The 19089-nt window shown below is 44.4% G+C and overlaps 2 non-coding genes across 2 annotated transcripts; both read right to left on the minus strand.

Moving 5' to 3' along the window:
• Positions 1-7141: 7141 nt before the first annotated feature.
• trnav-cac (transfer RNA valine (anticodon CAC)) lies at positions 7142-7214 on the minus strand. Its single transcript has one exon. It is a non-coding gene; the product is annotated as a tRNA-Val (tRNA).
• A 612-nt stretch (positions 7215-7826) lies between these two features.
• trnav-aac (transfer RNA valine (anticodon AAC)) lies at positions 7827-7899 on the minus strand. Its single transcript has one exon. It is a non-coding gene; the product is annotated as a tRNA-Val (tRNA).
• Between the last annotated feature and the right edge of the window lie 11190 nt (positions 7900-19089).

Here is a 19089-nt window from a genome sequence, read left to right on the forward strand (position 1 = left end):
ATGTATCACTCCTCCAAATTGGACCACATCGAAGTAGGACAAACCACATGTTCCAGATATGTAGCTGCAGTGGCAAAAGCTATTGAAAAAACAGCCCACTTGGTAATGTGCCATCCATTGGAAATACACACCCACCATGGGGTTGCAGCATATCTGATGAGCAAAGAATTCACGTTCAGCGCTGAAAGAAAAACGAAAATTCAGAATAAATGCACACAATCACACATCACATTTGTCAACACTGACAAAAACAGGGCAGACGCACTCAATGCTGAAGAAGGTCTACCCCACTCCTGTGCAGAAAGAGCTGCACAGGAACTGAAACTGAGACCTGACCTGGGGAACGAACCACTCACCAACCTGGACCTATGGTTATACACAAGATGGATGCTGCTATAGAGGAGAGGAAGGGAACATAGCAGCATACGCAGTGGTGCAGCAGCTTCCGAAGGGATCACACGTGACCTTGGAATCTGCCATCATCCCACAACCTGCATCGGCCCAACTGGCAGAAATCATAGGGTTAACACAAGCTTTGGAAAAGGCTGAAGGAAAGACTGTAAACATCTACACCGACTCAGCGTATGCTCATGGAGCAGTCCATACTGATGGACCACAATGGGTTAGCAGGACATCAGCATAGATTACATAGATATGGGGCAAGACAATGTGACAAATGGAAAAGGTACCTGTTAGTTATGGTAGACAGGTTCTCTAAATAGGTTGAGGCAATACCAACAGCAAGGGAGGATGCAAAATCGGTCATTAAGTGGCTGCAAACCGAACTCATACTAAGGTATGGAGTTCCAAGGCAAATCCGATCCGACAAACGGGTCCCATTTCAGAAACCAACACCTGAGACAGGTGGAGGAAAGATTGGGTGTGTATTGTTTAATGACAAACGCTCCATGTACCAATAGGGTCGGATGTGTAAATGTCAACTGATTAATGGATGTTGTTTAATGATGGGGTTAGTGTACAGGCCACAATCTCATAAGTCTCGTGGAACGCGCCAATCAAATGTATGTGCTGGTTTGAAGTTGATTTGGGTTGAAGTCCTGCCCCTGGCGTTGCTGGCCATGATAGCCTCTCCAGGTGCAGGCACCCACCTCTCTCCTCATGAGACAATGGCTGGAGGAGTCATGCTGGGTTCACCAAGGGAGGGAGGTCATATGCCCGCCCTTGATGTACAACAAATTGTAATGTCTGATAATTGACGGAACTTTCTGCAGCTCTCTTCACACAGATTCACAAGGTCCAACGGGGAAGCTGACGGGAGAACTGGCACCACTGAAGGAAAAATTGGTGACTGGGTGGGGTTAATGTCCACAAGAGAAAGTGGCTAGAACCCAGGTGGACTGGACTGTACGAAGTGAGGGAGGTTACTTCACACTCAGTCCAGGTCAAAGGTAAATCAGGCGCACCTTGGCACCACCTCACACATTGCACTCCAGCCCCAATCCCTTCTAGAACACTGACAGAAGTCAGAGCTGATTTAAACAGCTTAAATTCGATTCCAAATGAAGACATTCCTGACTCAGGTGATGCGGAATCAAACTCCGCCTCCCCTGATAAAGAAACCTCGCCCAGTTAGAGGGACATTTCTCCCTCCCTGGGCAAGACTAGGGATATCTGGCCCCTTATTTGTGATATTCCTACTGATATTTGGGGTGTCCCTGGGCACTTTCACATGGTTAATAGAATAACTATAACCGGATCCCCATGGATGTATGTCACGGACACCCTAGTCTAACTAGGTAATAACAGATTAAAAAATAAATCAAAATTTGTAAAAAACAACAGTTAAAATAAGAAACTAATATGGCTCAAATTGAGCAGGTTGAAGGAGAGTGGGTGGAGAGCTGTGCAGTGAATGGACAGAAGATGGCAGTATTGCAGCACTCAACGGTCTCCCAGCCGACGGGGAGCCTGGTTGAGTGCTGGTGACATAATTTTGTTTTTTGCAGTAAATGTTTAGGATAGGGGTTTCCGTGTTCCCAGAGACAAGATATCTTAAAAGAATACACTCATATTGAAATAGGAGTTTTACTTTTTGAGTTTTATTTAGGTAAGGGACTTTGAGAAGATAAAGGGTTCTTTTGGTATGTCTGGATATGGTATGGAACACGAATGTAGGTGTGACCTTTTGACCTATCTTTCTGTTTTCGTTGCATTTTCCGGTGACTTGATCACTCACGGGGAAATGTAGTGAGAATAATGAATTTGTGTCATTTGGGATACTAGTTTTGAGGTAAATTGATAATATTGCAAAGGAACTCATAGTTTGTTATTGACTATTATTAAAAAAGGGCAGACAGAGGGGTCTACCCCGCACTGTTGAGGCCTTGAAGGTTTGAGAGCAGAGTGGAGAGGGGGGAACCAGGACATGAGCAAGGTAGGCTGTGAAATAAGATAGGTGAGAAGAGGGATACGGTTTAAATCAATAAATATATATATATCTAAGAACATATATAAGCAGCACAGATACCTTTTAAAGTAGATAAGTCACTTGACAGAGAATTGGAAAAGGATAGATATGAATGGACGCCCAAGGGAGAATTGGACATGCGGCGGATGAAAGGGGCGTTCCTACATGATAATGTCAGACATAAGGATAATTTACACTAATTTTACCTAAGTCATTGGTTAGGTTAGGCAAGGTTGTTACCTGGCAGAGCCAGGTAAAAAAGGGGGGATGGGTAAGTTGTGGTCTAGGATAGGATGTGGCCTATTGGATGATAAACTAATAAAAAATTAAAAAATCTAGCTAAACAAGCAGATATAGAAATAGTAAGAAGTATTGTTAATTACATGAAAAGGTTGTTTGTTTAACCAAACCTGTATGTCCAAGATTGTATGCATTGCAGGTGAATTAAGGGAGAAGGTGATTCACTCGACCTGGGGGCATATCACACTTGGAGGGTGAGACACACTGACACTGCCGAATGATCACAGAGTTAAGGAGAAGAACCGTTACTAATAGAGTTCGGGGATCAACTCCTTAATGAAGAATTCCCTGCCCCCGACCTTTCCTCACTGTGTACGTTCTTATAAGTGAAAGTGTTGCTTGATCTCTGGCTGGTGATGTGTTCTCTGGGAGAGGATGGGGCTTTACAGAACTGCTTGTGGTCCTGAGCTGTCTGTTTGGGATACTATGGGGATGATACCATCACAGTGCTGCCAGAACCACCACCAGTTCCAACGGACCAGGGTTCAGCCGGCCTCCTCCACCACTTCAAGACCAAGTCCCACAACACCACCTAAGCTCTCTAATCCGGTACAGGTGATAAATATAAAAGACATCTCAGATAGTGAACAATTGGGGACTGAAACCGGTTATGAGGGAAGGGAGAATATGTGGTTGGCCTACAAAACACTTAATAGAAAGGACTGTGTCGTATGTGGACATGCCAGACCTATTCTGGCTGCTCACCCATTTGTCCTAAGTAATGGGGAAGGTTGGATGTGCATATTGGAAAGCTTAAGCCAAATTCAACCTTGTGTAAAACTCTTGAGTTTTGTGTTCCCAGAAGTACCTCCCCAGAAGGTACCGTGGGGAGTTAAGGCATATGGAGGATATTACAGCTGTAACACTGGTACAGGTAGAGGTAGGGACTATGGAGGGCTCCCTATTACTACCTGCATCACTAATGCCACTATTAACTAGAGGTGTTGCTGATGTATGGTGGATGTGTGGACCTGCCAGGCGGTTGACCCCATTTTGAAAGGAAATTGTCGTTGCACATGTGTTTTGGCCAGTCTGATACCACCATTGCCTATTATTGAGGTTATAGCTAACCAACTTCTGGGAGCTGTACATGACACAGAGACTCGGGACCAACCCAGGAGACGGTAGAAACGTGACGCTCCTTGGTCCGAGGGTACAGATAACATGCACACCAACCTGTTGGGGTCCCAATAGGGGTCCCCCACGAATACCAGACATCAAACAGGAATGATGGCCTGTGGCATCTGATGCCCATCATTGGCCCAGCCATTGTTGATGCTAAGCAGAATGCCTGGATCAATTATATCTAATATAATCAACAATGATTTGTTAACTACACCCACACAGCACTTACAGGGATGGCTGAACAATTGGATGCTACCTCTCAAACCAGTAGACACAATAGACTAACACTGGACATAAGTCTGGCCAACCAGGGAGGTGTATGTAAAAAGATTGTAGAACAGTGTTGCACGTTTGTTCCTAACAATACTAGTCCGGATGGGAGCATTTCAAAAGCTCTGAGTGGGTTGGCAAGGTTATCAATGGAGATGAAGGGTCTTGCAGGTGTGGAGGAGAGTGGACTGTTCCCCTGGCTGGGTGGTTGGTTTGGTAAGTACGCTGCAATGATGAATACTGGATTTCTGACACTAGTTGTTGTTTTTCATTTCTGTGTTGCCTGTATCATACCTTGTTTGATGAAGTCTGTTACAGATGTGTAGGGGGCCTCTGGTATGATGCCGTTGCTTGATGCTCCAGTTGGAGAGGCTGATATGAAAACAAGCTTCCGCAGGAGAGTGGGCTTGACAGAGGAGGACCCTTGGTTTGCTGTAGTTGATGTGGTCGAATGAATAAAAAGTGATGTTTGTCCTCCCTGTTGTGAAGGTTTGAAGTTCCCGGGTGGCGACGAGCCCACCTGGTACAGGTTGTATAGAGGGATGGACCTGAGGGTTTAACATATTCTCGTTTTTTGGGTTACTAATGTGTGGTTGGCCACTCCAGGTGTAGTTATTGGAGTGGTCTCCTTTTTGGTCCTTGCTCATTTACGACTCAACTTACATTGATGCTATTGGTGTCCCTAGGGGGTGCCAGATGAATATAAACTGGTGGACCAAGTGACAGCTGGGTTTGAATCTTCTGTCTGTTGGTGGTGTACAGTTAATAAAAATGTGGACAGAATTAACTACATTCATTTTAATGTCCAGAAACTGGGCAATTGGACTCAACAAGGCTTCGAGGCGGTCCATGGACAATTGGCAGCCACATCCCTGATGGCATTTCAAAATAGAATCGCGGTTGATATGTTATTGGCTGAACGGGGGGGGGGTCTGTGAAATGTTTGGTGAGCAGTGTTGTACTTTCATTCCCAATAACACAGCTACGGATGGGAGTCTAACTGTAGCATTAGAGGGACTTCGTGCCCTTAATGGTAAGATGAAACAGCATTCTGGAGTGGACACGTCTATGTGGGACTCATGGATGGATGCCTTTGGTAAATATAAGACGTTGGTTTCCTCTGTCCTAGTATCTATTTCTGTTTTTGCAGGCATTCTTGTACTTTGTGGATGCTGTTGCATTCCATGTGCGCGCACGCTTGTTAGCCGTGTTATAACTGCTGCCATAGACCCTAATCAGGAAAGGGCCCGAATGTTCCCATTGCTTGATGATGGGGAAGCTGGACCTGTTTATCTATTTGAGGACTAAGATACTTTTATGTCACGTCTCTTGTGAGACGTGAAGAGAGGGAATCAAAAATTTGTCTTCTGACAAATTTTATCCTTTAGTTGTGTCTTTTTATATACTTTTATGTCACGTCTCTTGTGAGACGTGAAGAGGGGGATTTGTAAGAAATTGTATTAGATATTGGTAACTTGTTTTAACAACTTCTCAACATTAGCTATGGCTGACACAATATACACACCCCCTCTTTCTGTTGGACATATGCTGATCTCATTAGATGACAACCACCGACACACACAACTCCCCTCCCCCATGACAACCATAGACACACACACAACTCAGGGTTGGAGCTCAAGACAAAGAACTATGTCAGGAACCAATGGAACGTGGACACCAGGCCTGTTCAGGACTACCCAAGACCCAGATAGACCAATCGGAAGGCCAGACTACCAGATCAACCTACTTTGCTTGATGCCCATATATAACTGTACAACTGTTTAAACGCTCTCTCTTCCTGACGATCCCTTACGGATCAGACAGAGGGAGCCGTGCTGCACGCTTTGCCTAATATTTTTACACTTGAATAAACCTGCCTTATTATACAATTATCCACCTCGTCCTATGTCTCCACTTGTTCTCCTGTCTCCAGTAAACGTTTTATTAACACTGGGTAGGGCATTTATCGCTCTCAGAACCTAATGAAATCAGAAATTACTTTGTCCATTAATTAAGCAATAAGGCTTGAGAACCCGGGAATTATCGTGTGAATAACTCCTAAATAAGGGCTGATTCACCGTAGGGATGGTTTGGCTGGGCAGCCGGCTCTTGGAAGAGTCTTGGTGGTTCCAAACTTCTTCCATTTAAGAATGATGGAAGCCACTGTGTTCTTGGGTACCTTCAATGCTGCAGAAATGTTTTGGTGCCTTTCCCCACATCTGTGCCTCGACACAATCCTGTCTCGGAGCTCTAGGGACAATTCCTTCGACCTCATGGCTTGGTTTATGCTCTGACGTGCACTGTCAACTGTGGAACCTTACGTAGACAGACAGCTGTGTGCCTTTCCAAATCATGACCAATCAATTGAATTTACCACAGGTGGACTCCAATCAAGTTGTAGAAACATCTCAAGGATGATCAATGGAAACAGGATGGACCTGAGCTCAATTTGCAGCCTCATAGCAAAGGGTCTGAAAATGTATGTAAATAAGGTATTTTTTAAATATTTTTTTATGAATAAAAACTATATGTTATCGCTTTGTCATTATGGGGTATTGTGTGTAGATAGATTTTATTTTATTTAATCCATTTTAGAATAAGGCTGTAACGTAACAAAATGTGGAAAAAAGTAAGGGGTCTGAATACTTTCCGAATGCACTGTAGCTATGCGGGCTAGCTACTTTTCCTTTGCTAGCCAGCCAACTAAATCTATCACACAATCACATCAAGCAGCTGAAATGACAGAAAACTATCTGCACTTTTGTTTGTTTTACCTTGGATTATATTGCCATTTCTTTGGATATATCCATTACAATGACCCTGATAAATTAATTTGCCTGGCTCAGAGAAGCTGTCAGTCTGGTCACATTCATACACATGGCACGGTGGAGGTCACCAAAAAAACGGCAACATTGATCCACAGGTCGGAGAGGTAGACAGCAAGGTTTAGACAAACCTCAACTGTTTCAAACCATATGCTAGCCTAGGGGCATTGGGAAATAATTGAATATTAAAATATGTTTCCGCCCGGTTTCGAACCGGGGACCTTTCGCGTGTGAGGCGAACGTGATAACCACTACACTACGGAAACCACAACAAAAGCAGTGGAAGTCATGGAAAATACAAACTACAAATGTATTATTTTAAGTGTTTCTAAAAATCGTGTGAGGCGAACGTGATATGGCTGAAAATCGTGTGAGGCGAAAAATGAATGGCTGAAAATCGGTTGGAACCATTTCCCTGTTTGACCACTAGGTTTTATGGGTATTATGACACCTCCACTGTGGGGCTTTTCCCAGTTTTATTTTGTATCATGATAAATATTAGCCACTATCGGGAGCCACCGTCAGTAACACCCGCATACATTTATTTTGGCATACTTTCATTCCGTTGACCTTTCTTTAATCTGTCACATCCTTGTGAATTGTTCCTGAGGGTTGCTAGCATTAGTGGATCATATTAAGCTAACGTTGTGCAATAGTTTAGGACATCATAGCCTATTTGAATCATTATGGAACTCAGACCACACGTAGCAGGAATTTATTCAGAGCGCCCAAGCTAGCCACACCTGCAGAGTGCGTTTACGCGACTTAAAAAGGTACGTCTGAGAACCAAATACTGAGAAGTGCGTAGGAAAAGCATGAATTCCTAAATTGGGATCGAGCCCGAAGTGAAAAGGCTTACTGTCGAATTTATTAAAACGTGTTTCCGCCCGGTCTCGAACCGGGGACCTTTCGCGTGTTAGGCGAACGTGATAACCACTACACTACGGAAACTGAATGAGTGCAATACTAAGGGCGTGACTCACTTTGGCTGGTGTAAGAAATTGTATTAGATATTGGTAACTTGTTTTAACAACTTCTCAACATTAGCTATGGCTGACACAATATACACACCCCCTCTTTCTGTTGGACATATGCTGATCTCATTAGATGACAACCACCGACACACACAACTCCCCTCCCCCATGACAACCATAGACACACACACAACTCAGGGTTGGAGCTCAAGACAAAGAACTATGTCAGGAACCAATGGAACGTGGACACCAGGCCTGTTCAGGACTACCCAAGACCCAGATAGACCAATCGGAAGGCCAGACTACCAGATCAACCTACTTTGCTTGTTGCCCATATATAACTGTACAACTGTTTAAACGCTCTCTCTTCCTGACGATCCCTTACGGATCAGACAGAGGGAGCCGTGCTGCACGCTTTGCCTAATATTTTTACACTTGAATAAACCTGCCTTATTATACAATTATCCACCTCGTCCTATGTCTCCACTTGTTCTCCTGTCTCCAGTAAACGTTTTATTAACAGACTTGGTAAGCAGAGGATGGTAATACACCTTTGATTTCGGTCCATAGAAAATTGATCAGACAGGAGACGCGTGGGAGAAAGATTCCAGAAGGAGAGGTGACCTTTTTTGAAGGAGAATCGCGATTCAACTCACCCAGGAAACTGATCAAAAGAGCTCGAAACTAAAAGGTGAGCAGATGCCTGTTTAATCAAATTCTGTATATTGTATTATAGCCAATATCTAAATTCAATGATCAGAAGTACTGTGGTGAGTGTGAATTGTGGCTAAATTTATGTGGAATTGTTTAGAATCTTAAGGCATTGTGTAAAGATATTTGCGAAGTATAAAATCAAGTCGAATTAGTAATCTGGAACTAGTTGAATTGTTCTTCAACTAGGAGTATCGGGGATAAATCTAAGCTTGACGCTGTTCAAGTCGAATTAGTAATCTGGAACTAGTTGAATTGTTCTTCAACTAGGAGTATCGGGGATAAATCTAAGCTTGACGCTGTTCAAGTCGAATTAGTAATCTGGGACTAGTGGAAATGGCACCCCACTAGGAGCATCGGTGATAAACCTAAGCTTGATATAGGAGTAATGGTATTAAACTTGAAACTCAAAGTGTTGAAATGTAATGTAGCCTGTTCAAGTCGTATTAGTAATCTGAGGCTAGTGGAAATGGCACTCCACTAGAAGCATCGGTGATAAATCTAAGCTTGGCACATTGGGATTCAAGTCGCATTAGTAATCTGGGACTAGTCGAAATATTCTTCAACTAGGAGCATCGGTGATAAATCTAAGCTTGAAATAGGAGTAATGGTATTTAAACCTGAAACTCTCCAAATTAATGTGAGTGATTGAACGTTCCACGAGACCGATTGCTAATAATTAGCCATATGCTAAATTGAGGCTGTGTTGGAAGTGACCGCCGGGTCAGAGAAGCAGCTATTTTCTGCTGATAAATTGACCTGATTTTTCCCTCTCCTGCTGTTGATAAATCCTTAAGGGTTAGAATTAATTTGACAATTATTTTAGAAGCGCTTGATTTACTAGTATATTGTTCCCAAAGGAAACTTCTGAAATATTTTGCCAAAGTATTTAATTAATTGAATAAGCGAAGAGAAATAATATTTTTATTATAAGTACCTAAAACTGTCATTCCAATTATATCAGGAGCGCGTGAATATATTCGTATATTGTTTCAAAAAGATATAGCTGAAATATTGTTGGAAAACGAAAATAATTTATCGAATACACGGCAATAAAATTCTTTGTCCACGCGGGTCGGACACGAGACGGGGGGGGTTAGAAAAAAATAAATAAATAAATACATCGCTGGTTTCGATCAGTGACGGGCTAAAGTATACAAAGATAATAATAGACCTAGACATAGCTTAACGACAAAATGACCACGACTATCGTCCCCAAACACAAATTCAATGAATACTTAGATCAGAGAATGGAAGACAGAGCAGGGGGGAGAAAAGAATATAAAGCCATTAAAAAGATCTGGAAAAAAGTGAGGCTAAAATGGACGCATGAAGGTTACCTTACTGGTACGGCCCCATCAAAAGGGCAACTCCTCACTATGGAGAAAGAATTAGGGGAAGCAGTAAAAGAAGGGATAGAAAGTGAAATTGAAAAGAATAAGAGTCACTTATTTAAGAAGGAAGGAACAAAGCATAGGGAAAAAGCGGAGGCAGAACTAAAAATAGGCATGTGGGCGATTGAAGAAATGAGGAGAGCACTCCCTTACAGGAAACCTGATAATATGGGGGTGGTCACTGGAGCACCAACTGACACCAAAGAGGGCAGGCCCAACAATAATGACGCCCCACCTACCACCACAGCAGCCCCATCGGCCCCAACCCATCTCAGGGGCACTGTGGGGTTAATGGCACTTCCCCAGGCTCAGTTCAATTCCCATGTGCATCACCACATCACCCAATACAATAAGGATAAGGGAGGGGCTGAAACACAAATCCAGTCCCTACAGGTACAACTTTTGAAACTACAATTGAAAGAGGCCCAGAAAGGAGAAAAAAACAAGAAACAGATGGTGGCTGAAGATCAACCAGACATCTCACAAATCATTGAAAAAACGGTTTCACAAATGATACAGCAACAAAAACCCCCCATGTCAACCCCACAGGGACCTAACCTACCATCACAACTCCTGGATCAGCCATTACCCATGGACATCCCACCATACTATCAACCAACACAACAAGACTATCCTTCAACATGGGGACAACAACCACGATACCCATCACCCTGGGGGACAGGTCAAGCACGACCAATGAACTGCTACAATTGTAAACAAACTGGACATATGGCACGTCAGTGCCCATACCCATTGACACCGACCCAACATTACTGGATGACCAATCGGGCACGACAAACCAACCCAAGAGGACGTGGAGGAGTCCGGCCACAGATGTACCAACCACGTGCGGGCCCTCAACCTGCATATAATCACCCAAACCCAGACCCAAATCAGCAACCACCTCCTCTTTTCCAGGGCATGTCAGATGAATATGCCCCATGGCCCTGAAGCTGCCCACCACCACTGAACGAGAATGGGGGTCAGCATTTTCCACTCCACACCGAACCAACTATCATGTGTGAGGTGGAGGGAGTGACCCACCAATTTTTGGTAGATACAGGATGCACGTATTCTGCCATGAGATCTCGTCAACCACTCTCTTCGGAAACAATACAGGTGGTGGGGGTATCAGGAACACCCGAAGCACAACAAAAAACCGTTCCGTTGCTCTTCTCCTGGGGCCCATCCAAGCTAAAGCATCAGTTCCTATACTGTCCCAATTGCCCAATCAACCTCCTTGGGAGAGACCTGTTGTGTAAACTGAAATGTTCAATTTACCTTACTGAAAGGGGCGTGGAGGTCTCCATTGATCCCATTCCTTCAACACCGGAGCACCCTGTTAGGGTGCTGATGTTACCCATCATCCCAACCCCTGAGTTGTCAGCAACACAAGAAATCTACTGGCTAAAATGCAGGGAGACAGGAACTGGGACTCCAGAGGTCCAGTTTAAGTTCAATCAACTGAAATCACAGATCTATGCATTACACCCATACAAGACCCCACAAGCTGAGATTCACTGTACATTGAATGTGACTGACAATGACGTGAACACATACATTGATGACTGGGATGAGAACATGATGCACCTAACGCCATCCATCAGGTGTTGCACCATTGTGTGTGGACAAGAGGGGGTGGCAGCACCAGTCATCCTACCACCTCATTTGAAATCCTGGTACTTACTAGGGGAGGAGTCAGCTCCCCATGTTACACTAGCGGTGGGAAATGGTTTTGAAGCAAGGAGCCTGGGCCCTATGATCAGACGAGCATCCAAACTTCAGTGGGAACCCACCCAAACACCGGGAATACACAAGGCCACCACTGAAAACATGTGGAGGTTCATGACTGTTGACACTGAAGAACACTGTCTTCCAGAACGACTGACCCTGCCAAGACACCATGGTAAGCCATACACTGACCACCCGTCTACCAAAGCATTGATCTCCACCATAGATGAAAGGTTATGGACTCATACCCCTTTTGATGTGGGCCAATTACAGGTGACACCGGTCACCATCACCCTACTGAACCCAGATCAAATACCTATCTACCGAACTCAATACCATTTGAAACCCGAACAGATCATGGGGATCGAACCGACCATTGATGGGTTACTGAGAGCACAGGTTATCTATCGAACTGTATCTCCATGGAACACGCCGATCCTACCAGTGCTGAAAGCTGGAGGAGAAACATACCGGATGGTTCAAGACTTCCGAGCAGTAAATGACGTTACTGCACCTATAGACCTACCTGTCCCTGACCCTCACATCACTCTGAGCAATCTGTCTCCAAAACACCAATACTTCACGGTGGTGGATCTGGCTAATGCTTTCTTCAGCATCCCACTTGATGACTCTCAGCCACTCTTTGCGTTCACGTATGAACATCAACAGTACACTTATTTTGTTCTTCCACAGGGTTATAGGTGTTCACTCGGAATATTCAATCATATCTTTAAGACACACCTGGCAGAGTTGAAAATCCCAGAAGGTGTGATACTGATCCAATATGTAGATGACCTTTTGCTGGGGGCTCCCACGTCTGATCTCTGCCTACAGATGACAAAAACATTACTGGACTTTCTGGCCGTCAAAGGATACAAAGTCAAAATGAGCAAAGTCCAGACCTGTCGCAGAACTGTCCTTTTCCTTGGCAGATAAATCTCGGGAGAAGGAGCAGGACTCTCCAAAACCCACAAAGACTCTATACTTCATCATCCACGCCCCATCACGGTGTCGGGAATGTTGTCTTTCCTTGGCTTGACAGGGTACAGCCGAACACACATCCCAGACTACACTGCCAGAACTGAGCCACTGAGAGAAATAGTGCGAGAGGCGGGACCAAGGAACCTACACTCGTCATTGACATGGACCACTGAAGCATCAAAGGCTTTTGCACTTTTGAAAACAGATCTCTCAGTGGCAGCAGCATTGACATCACCTGACTACAAAAACAAATTCCATCTGGATGTTTCTGAAAAGGAAGGATTCACATCATCCATCCTTTTTCAGAAACAGAGAGGGGGAGAGAAGAGTGTTGATGTATCACTCCTCCAAATTGGACCACATCGAAGTAGGACAAACCACATGTTCCAGATATGTAGCTGCAGTGGCAAAAGCTATTGAAAAAACAGCCCACTTGGTAATGTGCCATCCATTGGAAATACACACCCACCATGGGGTTGCAGCATATCTGATGAGCAAAGAATTCACGTTCAGCGCTGAAAGAAAAACGAAAATTCAGAATAAATGCACACAATCACACATCACATTTGTCAACACTGACAAAAACAGGGCAGACGCACTCAATGCTGAAGAAGGTCTACCCCACTCCTGTGCAGAAAGAGCTGCACAGGAACTGAAACTGAGACCTGACCTGGGGAACGAACCACTCACCAACCTGGACCTATGGTTATACACAAGATGGATGCTGCTATAGAGGAGAGGAAGGGAACATAGCAGCATACGCAGTGGTGCAGCAGCTTCCGAAGGGATCACACGTGACCTTGGAATCTGCCATCATCCCACAACCTGCATCGGCCCAACTGGCAGAAATCATAGGGTTAACACAAGCTTTGGAAAAGGCTGAAGGAAAGACTGTAAACATCTACACCGACTCAGCGTATGCTCATGGAGCAGTCCATACTGATGGACCACAATGGGTTAGCAGGACATCAGCATAGATTACATAGATATGGGGCAAGACAATGTGACAAATGGAAAAGGTACCTGTTAGTTATGGTAGACAGGTTCTCTAAATAGGTTGAGGCAATACCAACAGCAAGGGAGGATGCAAAATCGGTCATTAAGTGGCTGCAAACCGAACTCATACTAAGGTATGGAGTTCCAAGGCAAATCCGATCCGACAAACGGGTCCCATTTCAGAAACCAACACCTGAGACAGGTGGAGGAAAGATTGGGTGTGTATTGTTTAATGACAAACGCTCCATGTACCAATAGGGTCGGATGTGTAAATGTCAACTGATTAATGGATGTTGTTTAATGATGGGGTTAGTGTACAGGCCACAATCTCATAAGTCTCGTGGAACGCGCCAATCAAATGTATGTGCTGGTTTGAAGTTGATTTGGGTTGAAGTCCTGCCCCTGGCGTTGCTGGCCATGATAGCCTCTCCAGGTGCAGGCACCCACCTCTCTCCTCATGAGACAATGGCTGGAGGAGTCATGCTGGGTTCACCAAGGGAGGGAGGTCATATGCCCGCCCTTGATGTACAACAAATTGTAATGTCTGATAATTGACGGAACTTTCTGCAGCTCTCTTCACACAGATTCACAAGGTCCAACGGGGAAGCTGACGGGAGAACTGGCACCACTGAAGGAAAAATTGGTGACTGGGTGGGGTTAATGTCCACAAGAGAAAGTGGCTAGAACCCAGGTGGACTGGACTGTACGAAGTGAGGGAGGTTACTTCACACTCAGTCCAGGTCAAAGGTAAATCAGGCGCACCTTGGCACCACCTCACACATTGCACTCCAGCCCCAATCCCTTCTAGAACACTGACAGAAGTCAGAGCTGATTTAAACAGCTTAAATTCGATTCCAAATGAAGACATTCCTGACTCAGGTGATGCGGAATCAAACTCCGCCTCCCCTGATAAAGAAACCTCGCCCAGTTAGAGGGACATTTCTCCCTCCCTGGGCAAGACTAGGGATATCTGGCCCCTTATTTGTGATATTCCTACTGATATTTGGGGTGTCCCTGGGCACTTTCACATGGTTAATAGAATAACTATAACCGGATCCCCATGGATGTATGTCACGGACACCCTAGTCTAACTAGGTAATAACAGATTAAAAAATAAATCAAAATTTGTAAAAAACAACAGTTAAAATAAGAAACTAATATGGCTCAAATTGAGCAGGTTGAAGGAGAGTGGGTGGAGAGCTGTGCAGTGAATGGACAGAAGATGGCAGTATTGCAGCACTCAACGGTCTCCCAGCCGACGGGGAGCCTGGTTGAGTGCTGGTGACATAATTTTGTTTTTTGCAGTAAATGTTTAGGATAGGGGTTTCCGTGTTCCCAGAGACAAGATATCTTAAAAGAATACACTCATATTGAAATAGGAGTTTTACTTTTTGAGTTTTATTTAGGTAAGGGACTTTGAGAAGATAAAGGGTTCTTTTGGTATGTCTGGATATGGTATGGAACACGAATGTAGGTGTGACCTTTTGACCTATCTTTCTGTTTTCGTTGCATTTTCCGGTGACTTGATCACTCACGGGGAAATGTAGTGAGAATAATGAATTTGTGTCATTTGGGATACTAGTTTTGAGGTAAATTGATAATATTGCAAAGGAACTCATAGTTTGTTATTGACTATTATTAAAAAAGGGCAGACAGAGGGGTCTACCCCGCACTGTTGAGGCCTTGAAGGTTTGAGAGCAGAGTGGAGAGGGGGGAACCAGGACATGAGCAAGGTAGGCTGTGAAATAAGATAGGTGAGAAGAGGGATACGGTTTAAATCAATAAATATATATATATCTAAGAACATATATAAGCAGCACAGATACCTTTTAAAGTAGATAAGTCACTTGACAGAGAATTGGAAAAGGATAGATATGAATGGACGCCCAAGGGAGAATTGGACATGCGGCGGATGAAAGGGGCGTTCCTACATGATAATGTCAGACATAAGGATAATTTACACTAATTTTACCTAAGTCATTGGTTAGGTTAGGCAAGGTTGTTACCTGGCAGAGCCAGGTAAAAAAGGGGGGATGGGTAAGTTGTGGTCTAGGATAGGATGTGGCCTATTGGATGATAAACTAATAAAAAATTAAAAAATCTAGCTAAACAAGCAGATATAGAAATAGTAAGAAGTATTGTTAATTACATGAAAAGGTTGTTTGTTTAACCAAACCTGTATGTCCAAGATTGTATGCATTGCAGGTGAATTAAGGGAGAAGGTGATTCACTCGACCTGGGGGCATATCACACTTGGAGGGTGAGACACACTGACACTGCCGAATGATCACAGAGTTAAGGAGAAGAACCGTTACTAATAGAGTTCGGGGATCAACTCCTTAATGAAGAATTCCCTGCCCCCGACCTTTCCTCACTGTGTACGTTCTTATAAGTGAAAGTGTTGCTTGATCTCTGGCTGGTGATGTGTTCTCTGGGAGAGGATGGGGCTTTACAGAACTGCTTGTGGTCCTGAGCTGTCTGTTTGGGATACTATGGGGATGATACCATCACAGTGCTGCCAGAACCACCACCAGTTCCAACGGACCAGGGTTCAGCCGGCCTCCTCCACCACTTCAAGACCAAGTCCCACAACACCACCTAAGCTCTCTAATCCGGTACAGGTGATAAATATAAAAGACATCTCAGATAGTGAACAATTGGGGACTGAAACCGGTTATGAGGGAAGGGAGAATATGTGGTTGGCCTACAAAACACTTAATAGAAAGGACTGTGTCGTATGTGGACATGCCAGACCTATTCTGGCTGCTCACCCATTTGTCCTAAGTAATGGGGAAGGTTGGATGTGCATATTGGAAAGCTTAAGCCAAATTCAACCTTGTGTAAAACTCTTGAGTTTTGTGTTCCCAGAAGTACCTCCCCAGAAGGTACCGTGGGGAGTTAAGGCATATGGAGGATATTACAGCTGTAACACTGGTACAGGTAGAGGTAGGGACTATGGAGGGCTCCCTATTACTACCTGCATCACTAATGCCACTATTAACTAGAGGTGTTGCTGATGTATGGTGGATGTGTGGACCTGCCAGGCGGTTGACCCCATTTTGAAAGGAAATTGTCGTTGCACATGTGTTTTGGCCAGTCTGATACCACCATTGCCTATTATTGAGGTTATAGCTAACCAACTTCTGGGAGCTGTACATGACACAGAGACTCGGGACCAACCCAGGAGACGGTAGAAACGTGACGCTCCTTGGTCCGAGGGTACAGATAACATGCACACCAACCTGTTGGGGTCCCAATAGGGGTCCCCCACGAATACCAGACATCAAACAGGAATGATGGCCTGTGGCATCTGATGCCCATCATTGGCCCAGCCATTGTTGATGCTAAGCAGAATGCCTGGATCAATTATATCTAATATAATCAACAATGATTTGTTAACTACACCCACACAGCACTTACAGGGATGGCTGAACAATTGGATGCTACCTCTCAAACCAGTAGACACAATAGACTAACACTGGACATAAGTCTGGCCAACCAGGGAGGTGTATGTAAAAAGATTGTAGAACAGTGTTGCACGTTTGTTCCTAACAATACTAGTCCGGATGGGAGCATTTCAAAAGCTCTGAGTGGGTTGGCAAGGTTATCAATGGAGATGAAGGGTCTTGCAGGTGTGGAGGAGAGTGGACTGTTCCCCTGGCTGGGTGGTTGGTTTGGTAAGTACGCTGCAATGATGAATACTGGATTTCTGACACTAGTTGTTGTTTTTCATTTCTGTGTTGCCTGTATCATACCTTGTTTGATGAAGTCTGTTACAGATGTGTAGGGGGCCTCTGGTATGATGCCGTTGCTTGATGCTCCAGTTGGAGAGGCTGATATGAAAACAAGCTTCCGCAGGAGAGTGGGCTTGACAGAGGAGGACCCTTGGTTTGCTGTAGTTGATGTGGTCGAATGAATAAAAAGTGATGTTTGTCCTCCCTGTTGTGAAGGTTTGAAGTTCCCGGGTGGCGACGAGCCCACCTGGTACAGGTTGTATAGAGGGATGGACCTGAGGGTTTAACATATTCTCGTTTTTTGGGTTACTAATGTGTGGTTGGCCACTCCAGGTGTAGTTATTGGAGTGGTCTCCTTTTTGGTCCTTGCTCATTTACGACTCAACTTACATTGATGCTATTGGTGTCCCTAGGGGGTGCCAGATGAATATAAACTGGTGGACCAAGTGACAGCTGGGTTTGAATCTTCTGTCTGTTGGTGGTGTACAGTTAATAAAAATGTGGACAGAATTAACTACATTCATTTTAATGTCCAGAAACTGGGCAATTGGACTCAACAAGGCTTCGAGGCGGTCCATGGACAATTGGCAGCCACATCCCTGATGGCATTTCAAAATAGAATCGCGGTTGATATGTTATTGGCTGAACGGGGGGGGGGTCTGTGAAATGTTTGGTGAGCAGTGTTGTACTTTCATTCCCAATAACACAGCTACGGATGGGAGTCTAACTGTAGCATTAGAGGGACTTCGTGCCCTTAATGGTAAGATGAAACAGCATTCTGGAGTGGACACGTCTATGTGGGACTCATGGATGGATGCCTTTGGTAAATATAAGACGTTGGTTTCCTCTGTCCTAGTATCTATTTCTGTTTTTGCAGGCATTCTTGTACTTTGTGGATGCTGTTGCATTCCATGTGCGCGCACGCTTGTTAGCCGTGTTATAACTGCTGCCATAGACCCTAATCAGGAAAGGGCCCGAATGTTCCCATTGCTTGATGATGGGGAAGCTGGACCTGTTTATCTATTTGAGGACTAAGATACTTTTATGTCACGTCTCTTGTGAGACGTGAAGAGAGGGAATCAAAAATTTGTCTTCTGACAAATTTTATCCTTTAGTTGTGTCTTTTTATATACTTTTATGTCACGTCTCTTGTGAGACGTGAAGAGGGGGATTTGTAAGAAATTGTATTAGATATTGGTAACTTGTTTTAACAACTTCTCAACATTAGCTATGGCTGACACAATATACACACCCCCTCTTTCTGTTGGACATATGCTGATCTCATTAGATGACAACCACCGACACACACAACTCCCCTCCCCCATGACAACCATAGACACACACACAACTCAGGGTTGGAGCTCAAGACAAAGAACTATGTCAGGAACCAATGGAACGTGGACACCAGGCCTGTTCAGGACTACCCAAGACCCAGATAGACCAATCGGAAGGCCAGACTACCAGATCAACCTACTTTGCTTGTTGCCCATATATAACTGTACAACTGTTTAAACGCTCTCTCTTCCTGACGATCCCTTACGGATCAGACAGAGGGAGCCGTGCTGCACGCTTTGCCTAATATTTTTACACTTGAATAAACCTGCCTTATTATACAATTAT

The sequence above is a fragment of the Salvelinus alpinus genome, chromosome 23, assembly GCF_045679555.1.
Source record: "Salvelinus alpinus chromosome 23, SLU_Salpinus.1, whole genome shotgun sequence".
Taxonomy (NCBI): domain Eukaryota; kingdom Metazoa; phylum Chordata; class Actinopteri; order Salmoniformes; family Salmonidae; genus Salvelinus; species Salvelinus alpinus.